The sequence below is a fragment of the Corvus kubaryi genome, unplaced genomic scaffold (assembly GCF_017639235.1).
Source record: "Corvus kubaryi isolate FWS band 111438036 unplaced genomic scaffold, C.kubaryi_AGA036_p1.0 37301, whole genome shotgun sequence".
Lineage (NCBI taxonomy): Eukaryota > Metazoa > Chordata > Aves > Passeriformes > Corvidae > Corvus > Corvus kubaryi.
In genome coordinates, this window is record NW_024581094.1 from 1,467,670 (window position 1) to 1,476,765 (window position 9,096).

At 49.6% G+C, this 9,096-nt stretch overlaps 1 protein-coding gene and 1 long non-coding RNA gene across 6 annotated transcripts in view; one reads left to right on the forward strand and one right to left on the reverse strand.

Moving 5' to 3' along the window:
* The window catches only part of LOC121664600, a 5,019-nt gene extending 426 nt beyond the window's left edge, over window positions 1-4,593 (reverse strand). Inside the window, exons 1-2 of the long non-coding RNA XR_006016043.1 lie at window positions 4,270-4,593; window positions 1-1,738 (exon numbers count right to left, since the gene is read on the reverse strand). The exon at window positions 1-1,738 is cut by the window's left edge and continues 426 nt beyond it. This is a non-coding gene — a long non-coding RNA (uncharacterized LOC121664600). The remainder of the gene's footprint in view (window positions 1,739-4,269) is intronic.
* Window positions 1-9,096, forward strand: part of FBXL20 (F-box and leucine rich repeat protein 20) — a 37,958-nt gene that overhangs the window by 3,393 nt on the left and 25,469 nt on the right. Inside the window, exon 1 of one of the 5 annotated variants that reach the window (XM_042027998.1) lies at window positions 3,898-4,002. The exons of the other annotated variants lie outside the window; for them this stretch is intronic. The gene's annotated coding sequence lies outside the window, so the exon portion shown is untranslated. Of the gene's footprint in view, window positions 1-3,897; window positions 4,003-9,096 lie in introns of those variants that run through there. 5 annotated transcript variants of the gene reach the window in all.

Genomic DNA, 9,096 nt, shown 5'->3' on the forward strand with positions numbered 1-9,096 from the left:
TCTTCCTCCTCTTCCTCCTCTTCCTCCTCTTCCTCCTCTTCCTCCTCCTCACCTGTGGGTACTGCCAGGGTAGTTCCCTTGGCTGAGGAGGGGGAAGTAGGGCCTTTAAGTCTGGAATCTTATTTTGGGGTAAAAATAGCCCAATCTGGGGCTGTGACTAATAGATAGTGTCTGTTTCACTTGACTTGAAATAAGGAGTGAATTGCTGAGGGGGAGGCTGGGTTGGGTTTGCACTTCGTTTATTGTGTTTTTCTGAGCCACATAAACAGATTCCTGAGCCATTGTTGTTGGGCAATTCACAAATCCAGTCGTGAGGGGCTCCAATAATGATAATAATTCCTTACTGTAGGAATAAAATACGGTGTGGAATATGGGCCAAGCTCCTTGAATTGGACTTGCATGTGGGTTTCTGATTCCAGGAAGAGTGGAATTCTCTTTTTCCTGGGAATGCCATGCCCGGCCCCACGAGCATATTCGGAGTAGTCCCTTTACAGGAGGTGTGGCCACCGCAGAGAAAATCACCACTTACTGCAGCAAAGCAAACAAAAAGGGAAAACATTACCCAGATTGACTCCTAATTCTCTGTGGTGTCGGTTTCATGTGGAACATGCCCTGACAGATCCCAATCCGTGCTTATATTTGGGATTTCTCTGCTTCCTGCCTGGTGAAGAGCAGCCAAATAACAGCAGAGAGGAGGGGAGGCATCTCCTGGTGCTTCTGAGTGAGTCCTGATGCTCTTGGAGGATTCATTTACCAAGGCCCAAGTTCTCAGCACTCCCTTAATCCATCTTGTCCATGTTCCTGTGCCTTGGGATGTCACCTGGAGGTGTCCTGGGTGTCCCTGAGCCACGTTGTCAGCATTAAGTAATTCCAGTTCTTTTTTTTTTTCCCCCCCCGACTGTAAACCCTCCGTGTAGTCTCCTCTACATCCTCAAAAACAACAGCACACAAAAAGCTCCATCCTTTCCAGCTTCCTCTGGGAGTCTCCAGACCCTCCAGTGAGCAGGAGCTGCTCCTGGCTGTAGAGTGTGTGTGTCCATGGGGCGGTTTGTCCTGTTAAAAATGGATCAGTGGGAACTCCAGGGCTGTCTCTGAGGAGTGAGAGTCTATGGTGAGCCCTGTGAGCACCTTCAGCCTGAGAAATGCATCGATCCATGGCATTTCTCTTCTGGATTCAGGATCCTCCGTGGGAGGGAATTCTGACCTTTCTGAACCTCTGTAGTTCCCAGGTCTTTGACTGTAGAGACGGGAAATGAGCTAAGCTGGAAGCAGAATGGGAAACTTCAAATGCTCCAAAATTGAGTTGCCTTCTAATAATTAATCCTGTCTGTGTTCAGAAAGCTGAATTGAATAATCTCACTGACCCTAATCCCATTTTGGAATCTGCTGCATTCCTGCCTCTGTTCCTGTATTTTCAGGGGGTTTGGCTTCAGAGCTGATCCTTTTGGGGTTGTCCCTGTTCCCTTTCCTGGGCTGCTCCTTGTGCTCCTGGTTGGGGCTTTGCTGTTCCAAGGAGTGGAGGTTGTGTAAACAGAGGGACACAAACAGGGCAGGGAGCAGGGAAAACTTTGCTCCGACTCTCCTTGCAAAAACTGATGAACAATTCCCATGGAATTTGATTTTATATGGGAAGAGAAGCTGTTGGTGACATAACCCAGGGAACACCTGAGGTGGCACAGCTGAAATAGTTTTATTTTGGATGGCATCTCACGATGTGGCTCATAGATAATGAGAAAAACTGTAAAAGATTTTAGGAGGGAGGTGTCCAAGCTGATAGATTTTCCCTGTTCCTGTTCCCTCCCCCACCCCCACTTATTTATAATTTCGGTGTCGTGCCACATCACACGTAATGCTTTTGAAACCAGCCCTTCATTTGGGCAGGTGAATAATGAACTGTTAATTTATTTGGTTCCAAGGGGCTGTTTCAACGAGGAGATAGGAAGAGATGTAAACCACGAGTTGTTTCACATCCCCACTGTGCTGCTCCTGGGGCTTGAGTAGAGGGAAGAGGGATTCAGGGAGAGTTGGAAGTGAAAATCAAGTTGGTTGTGCAAAAGGGTTTGACCCAGGCCCCAGGGAGGTTGGAAGGGTTCACCAGGAAAATGGCTTTTGACCTCGGCCTGTGTCACCTGACAGACAGAGCTGGTGTCCCAAATTTTTATTGCTATTTTTGCCCCCAGCAGGATTCATTTCTTCCTTCTCCCTCTGCCAGGAGTTGTGTGAATGGGTTGGGTGACAATGGGAATGTTGGCCCTGGCAAACGGATTTTACAGAATCACGGGATGGGATTTTGGGTTGGAAGGACCTTAAAGCTCATCCAGTTCCACCCCCCCACCAGGGGCACGTGGCTTTTTCCACAGGCAGATAATGAAATGGAAAAAGGGGAGGGTTTTAAACTAAAAGAGGAAGGGTTTGGATATTTGGAATAAACTCCTCCCTGTGAGGTTGCTGAGGCCCTGGCACAGGTTTCCCAGAGAAGCTGTGGCTGCTCCATCCCTGGAAGTGTCCAAGGCCAGGCTGGACAGGGCTTGGAGCAACCTGGGACAGTGGGAGGTGTCCCTGCCCGTGGCAGGGGTGGCACTGGATGGGATTTAAGGTCCTTCCCACCCAAACCATTCCATGATTTTGTGTCTGACTCCAGAGATGAATTTTCAGGCAGATTCCGGTGGTGAATGACACAGGGATCCCCAGGGTGGTTTCACTGGGAGCTGCTGGTCAGAGCAGTCCCTACAAGGGCCGTTTTGGGGAGCCTGGGTGTCCCTGGGGACAGGGGCTGTGCCTGTCCAGCATCACCGCCTGCGTGACGGGAAAGGGACTCGGAGCCGGCACCCACGGGCACATCCCATTTACTTCGGACACCGTCATTAATTGGGGCCTGGGACACAGCAGTAATTACTGTTTTCGCTGGCTGCCTGGCTGGGAGCTCCCTTTGAGTCACACCATTGGGAAAGTCAACCCTGGGAGGGTTTTATCCTCCCCGATCGGGGTGAAACCTGGATCTGCACGGGTTTGTGCATCCCTGCGTGATCCAGCAGTTTTCCTTTGGGGCAAACTCCTCCCATGCTCTTCACACCTCAGGTGGATTTTTTTTTTTTTTTTAAGACACCATCATTTGCCTTTATTTCCAAATATTTATGCCAATGATCCCAGCATTCTCTTACATAATAGCTGGATACAAACCCAGCAGTGAAAAAAACACCTTATTACCAATAATAATAATAATGATAATATTACCCGTAATAATAACAGAATTGCAGGTGTTGGGGAGGGGCAGAACTATAATTTATCAAAGCAGCTTATTTGAATTGTGATGAGCCTTAGAGAGCTGGATAAGTCTTGGGTTTAGGCTGAAAATACTGAATCATGTCTCAGGTTTTGGGTTTGATGTTGTTTTTTTTTTTTTAATCCATTCCAAGTGTATTTGTAGTAAACCGCTGCCCTGCTAAATTGAGCTTCTAAAATGAGAAAAATAAATAGTGGTAGTGGGTGTTTTATGGCCAGGGACTGTGCCATAGGCTGTCCTGGGAAAGTCAGGAAGTCTTTGTCTTATTTATACTGTTCCTTTTTGGGCCTGGATGTTGTTCTTATGGGCAGCGATCTATATTTAAAACCTTGCAGGGTGTGTGTGAGAAAGCAGCACCATTTTCAATCAGATATCTGTGCTAGCTCACCGAGTCCTCGGGTGTCACTTGTGGGGTGCTGGTCAGAGCAGCCCCTACAAAGGACATTTTGGGGAGCCTGGGTGTCCCTGGTGGCCCCGCTCCGGCGGGGTTGGAGCAGCCCTGACAGCCGGAATGGGGTTTGTGCCGCCCCATCCATGTGATCCCGGCCTTGAGCCGCTGACGTTCGGGGGTGTTTTTTCATTCAGCCCCAGATCCAACTCCTGGGAAATCAAAGCTGATTAACTGTGAGCTGCTGCCTCCCTGAGCTGTCCCCAGGCTGCTCCAGGTCCTGCCAGGGCCACCCGGGAGGAGCCGCTCGGATGCAGCCGGTGGCCGTCGGGTAACTCGGGGCTGGGGGGGGGGGGGGCTGGAATTGTGGTTTCAGCTGAGCACGGGGAGGGTGTAGGTGTGGTTTGGGATGGTTTGTTTGGGGAGAACTGTCTGGCAGCAGGACTAGGGGAGGAGAACAAAACAGGTGAACAAAAAGCAGCTGAATGTGCCCGGTTGGTACCTGGCAGCAGGTTCTGGGGGGTTCCCTTTCAGTGGGATATGGACACGTGGCAGCTGAAATGGGAGGTCTGAAATCAGTGGGGTTTTAGTATCTCACCTGTGCCTGTGGAGTTTTCCTTTCTGAAGGCAGCAACACGACCTTGTCCCTTTGCCCATCCATCACTGAGGGGTTTCCCTCCGGGCCAGTTCCTGCATCGAGGGATGTGCAGCGGGAAGAGCTTCATCCTGGGCTCCATTCCTGTAGGGTTTGACTGAGCTCTGGATCATTGCTGGTTCAAAAAACCTCAGAAAAAGCCTCTTTATTCAATTTGTCCCTAATGCAGGCTGGACTCACATAGCTCCTCCATCCCAGCAGGAATTTAAACTTTCCCAACTAAACAGCGACCGAGGAAGCGGCGATGCGACAGTGCCCATCCAGTTCCCTGCCTATCCAGCTATTTTTAGGAATATTAAGCCTATAATAAGCCTATAATAAGCCTTTTTGGCTGGGGTCTATTTCTGTTTGTCCTGCTTAGTCAGGATTTTGCCTGAGCAGAGCCCTGGTTGGGAGCCAGCGGGGCGAGCGTGGCCGTGGCACCGCGCGGGGCAGGCGGGCAGCGGCCGCGTTCCCATCCCTCCTTATCCCAACGGAGCATCCCGACAGCCACACCAGAGCTTGTGACAGCCTGGCTTCATCCAGCAGCCAGCCATTTCCTTGGAGACCTAATGCAGATTAAACTGGATGGGTTTTTAAATAAAATTCCCTATGTAACTACAGGCTGGAGGGAAGATTCCCTCGGTCGGAGCTGCTTGTGGATGTAAACAACTTCATTCTTTGGATGGCGTCCTCCGAGGAGCCCTTGGATTTCGCTGTCACTTCACTGTGACTTATCTCTGCAGTGTAATATTTGCTTTGCCTCCAGGAAGGCAGCTCAGCCTGTTCCAGCTGCTGCTTCCCGCAATCTTGTCCTGGGAAGGGAACCGATGTCTCTGTTATTTGAGCTTTGTCACAGCAGTGGAATTTTTTCCCCAGATGAGCAGAACTCAAGGCAAGGTGTCAGTACATACTGACCGTGTTTGTAAGAAGCTGTGTCAAAGCTTCACTGAGCTTTTCCAAAGGAAATGCAGAGTAAATTCCACATTTTTCTTGTTGTTTTGTGGTTGGTGCTCAGCTTTTTTTATTAGATTGGAGTTGTGGGTGAGGTTTGTCTTGTGTCAGTGACTGTACCGGGCTTGTTCATCTCCATGTGGACAATAACAGATAAAATTGGTACAAATTCTACCAGAAATCCTGGAATTTGGGCTGGCAGCCAGCAGCCTTACAGCTGGAGAAACCTCCCAGTGCATCTCAGACTCAGGGTTTAATTTCTGAACAAATTCACACAGAGGTTTCAGAAGAGAAAAGACTTTGAGAGCTTGGAAGGTTCATCTCCAAAGTGTCTTGATAGAGACTGGGTGGGATGTAAACTCCAAAATATTCAAGCTATGGATGTAATCCTTAATTTCTGCCATCAGTGGTTGATTCCCCACCTTTCCCAACCTAAAACCAGTTTCCAGAGCGCATTATTTGCTCTCTAATAATTAATAATTGCATCCTGGTTTCTGGCTTGGTTTGAATTGCTTAATTTCCTGTGGTTCTGTGCAGCAGTGGAGGGTCTGGCCAGCATTTCCTCGTGGGTCAAGGCTCACAGAACCCTGGAATATCCTGAGTTAGAAGAGGCCCATGAGGGCAGTGAGCTCCAGGTCTCAGAGCAGCTGCAGTTTCATCCTCAGCACACCATCACTGCTTTGGTAACAAGTTTGTCATCTCACACAGGTGCTGTCCCACAAGTAAACCAAGTAGGAGTGGTTTAAAATGACAATATTTACTAATATTTCATAGATTATGGGTTTAAGTTCTGCGTTGTTCCTGTGGCATGAGCTTTGCTTAGTATAGAGACGTGCAGCGCTTTATTGGTTGTGTTTCTGGGAATGTTCATGGCTTTTATTTCCTGCCCACCTCTGTGGGTGTCTCTTGGTTGGTTTTTGTACAGAAATAGGTGTCACCTTCTCCCTTCCCCTCTCTGTGTCTCCCTGGTGGTGCCCTTGGTGTTGTGTTGGTGCTTCCCAGGCAGCCTCATGCTCTCCAGCGGTGCCAGATCCAGGTTCTTTTTCCCTGGAGTGAACATCAAGGTGGATGATTCTGTGTCTCACTGTCACAACTGGCCCAGCTGCCTCCTCTAACCCTGCAGCCACTGAAGCTCTGAATTATCTTTATCCCTTTTTCTCCATCGAGCTTTGAATTTTCTGCTTTGAAGTGTTTGGGTTCAGAGTGGGCATCGGGCTGACACCGTGTTGGCTTTGGCACTGGGGCTGCTGAGGTTGCATCAGGAATTGAGGGACAGGACAAGGGAAAAGGCTTCAAACTGATGGAGCAGGCCTGGATTGGATGTGAGGGGAAAATTCCCCCCTGTGAAGGTGGCGAGGCCCTGGAATGGGTTTTCCAGAGAGGATATGGACTCGCCATCCCTGGAAGTGCCCGAGGCCAGGTTGGACGGGGCTTGGAGCACCCTGGGATAGTGGGAGGTGTCCCTGCCCATGGCAGGGGGTGGCCTTGGGTGGGCTTTAAGGTCCCTTCTAACCCAAACTACTTTTGATTCCATGAGCCAGGAGAGAGCCAAGTGCTTCCATGGATTTTGGAGCCTGATCCGTGGCAAAGCCCCACCAGATGAGCGGCTGCAGTAATGACACAAAGCCATGCTTTGAACTGGAGCTCCAGTGACGCCCGTCTGGGCCGAGCTGCTGCGCCCACACCTTGCACCAGCTGCTGTTCACATCCTCCTGGGCACGTGGGTGTTCCCTGTGCAGGGACACTCAGACGCTGCCAGCTGTCCTGGGTGGTGGCACACGGGTGACCCAGTTCAGGGTGACACAGCCCTGATGTGACTGAGGCCTGAGCAGCAGCTCTGTCCCCTGCCCTGTGAGCAGGGAAATGTGGGAGTTAGCCACATCTGCAGGACTGCTTCAGGAATGGAGCCAATTTGTCACGTTCTTTATATTCTTGAGGGCAAAGGAAGAGTTTTTAAAGCAAATGGGCAATTGCACGTTGTGCTGAGTGTAAGGCTGTGACAGCTTTACCTTTTGGTCACTTTTGCCCATCTGTTTTTATAAACTTCTTTGATTTCATAGAATTTCAAACTGTTTGGGCTGGACCTTAAAATTCATCCAGCTCCACAGGGACACCTTCCATTGTCCCAGGGTTCTCCAAGCCCCATCCAACCTGGCCTTGGACACTTCCAGGGATCCAGGGACAGCCACAGCTTCTCTGGGAAATCCATCCCAGGGCCTCCCCACCCTCCCAGCCAGGAATTGCTTCCCAATATCCCACATGGCTTCACACGGCACCAAAGTTGCTCCTTGGTGGAAGATTCTGTGTCTGGTACAGAACTGAAAATTTACATACATGAAAAATGTGTTTTTCTGTGTCCTGTCCAAAAGAATTTCTTCTATTGGACAACACCTGGTATTAAAGAGGATGAAAGAGATGTTAAGAAAAGCAAACTCGGGGCATTTCGTTTTTATCCCTAGAAGTGTTTTGAAAGCCTGGAAGTCTAGAATAGCCTCTGACATTTTTTCAGAGCTTTATTTTTGTATGGACTTGCCAGAAAGTCCCCATGTCCATGGTATATTTAGCTGTACGTGCTGCCATGACTTAGCAAAATCCCAATTCCAGCCTGTTTTCTCCCAGCCTCTGCCATCTGAGCCTCAGGCTTTGGAGGAAGGCTGGAGAAAATAGGTCTGGAGATGTACCCTGGCTCTTCCCAGCCTTCCAGGGGAGGGGGAATTCCAGAGCTGAGGTTCTACCACAGAGCCCATCTTGCCTGGGCCCCATCATGTTTTAAGTCCAAGGACTATTTTTAGTAAGACAAAAAACAAACATTCCTTTCGATTAGTGCTGGTCAAAGGGAAACTCCTGCAGAAACCAGGCTAGGGATGGGATTTGTGCTGGAATCGAGGTGAGATTTTGCTGCTGAGGGATTTGATGGGCTGAGTTCCCTGTGATCAGGCAGAGGAGGCTCCTGGCTCCTTCTGGAATCTCTGTTTTAACCCTTCCTGCTCTTGTTCTGTTCTGCTCTGGTTCCTTTTTGGAAGTCTGCTCTTGCTCTCTGGTTGCTGCTTTAATTTCTCTGATCCTTTCTTTGGGAGGAGGGTCCTGGTTCAGAAGTCTGGACAGTTGTGGGAAAGGGTTTGGATCTACCTGTGTGCCCCTGTAATTGGGGGGGGGAAAGAAATCACATCTCCTTTTCCCATGAATAGTTCCTCTGCATTCCTCCTCCATTAGAGCTCTCTCCATGATTTCCTCGATTTCCTAATCGATGAGCTAATCAATTTAATTAGCTGGTCCTGTCCCAGGATGCACAGGGGCTGCTTTCCCAGCCTTGGGAATGTCTGTCCCCACCCACTGTGGCTCCAGGGTGGAGGTCTGAGGGAAAAGCCCTTGGAGCTGTGCTGGCTGGGAATGGCAAAACTTCGTTTAATCGGCAGCAAATTGGGCTGAGAGCTGCCGGTCTGGATCCTGCTCAGGACTTGTGATATTCCTGGTGGGAAGTGATAAAAGGGTCTGTGGGGAGAGCAGCACTTCTGCTGGTGACATTTTGGGAAGGAAGTTTGAGAGTTCCCCTTCAGCATCGTGCTCTGGTGCCTTGGGATAACGCAAAAGCGAACGGGGATTTGGGAGCCCAGCGTTTGACTCTAAAGTCTTGAGGTTTGGTGTTCTCTGGGGATGATGGTTCCTCAATTCCCAGATTTCCATCACTGATTGGAGCATTTGAAGGCTGTACATTGGATTTTCACATTGGATTTCATGTTAGGTTATGGTGGGTGCTTTGATGGGGGATGGGATTGGATCCGTGCTCAGGGACAGGATATCTGGGATGTGTTGGATCCATGCTCAGGGACAGGATAT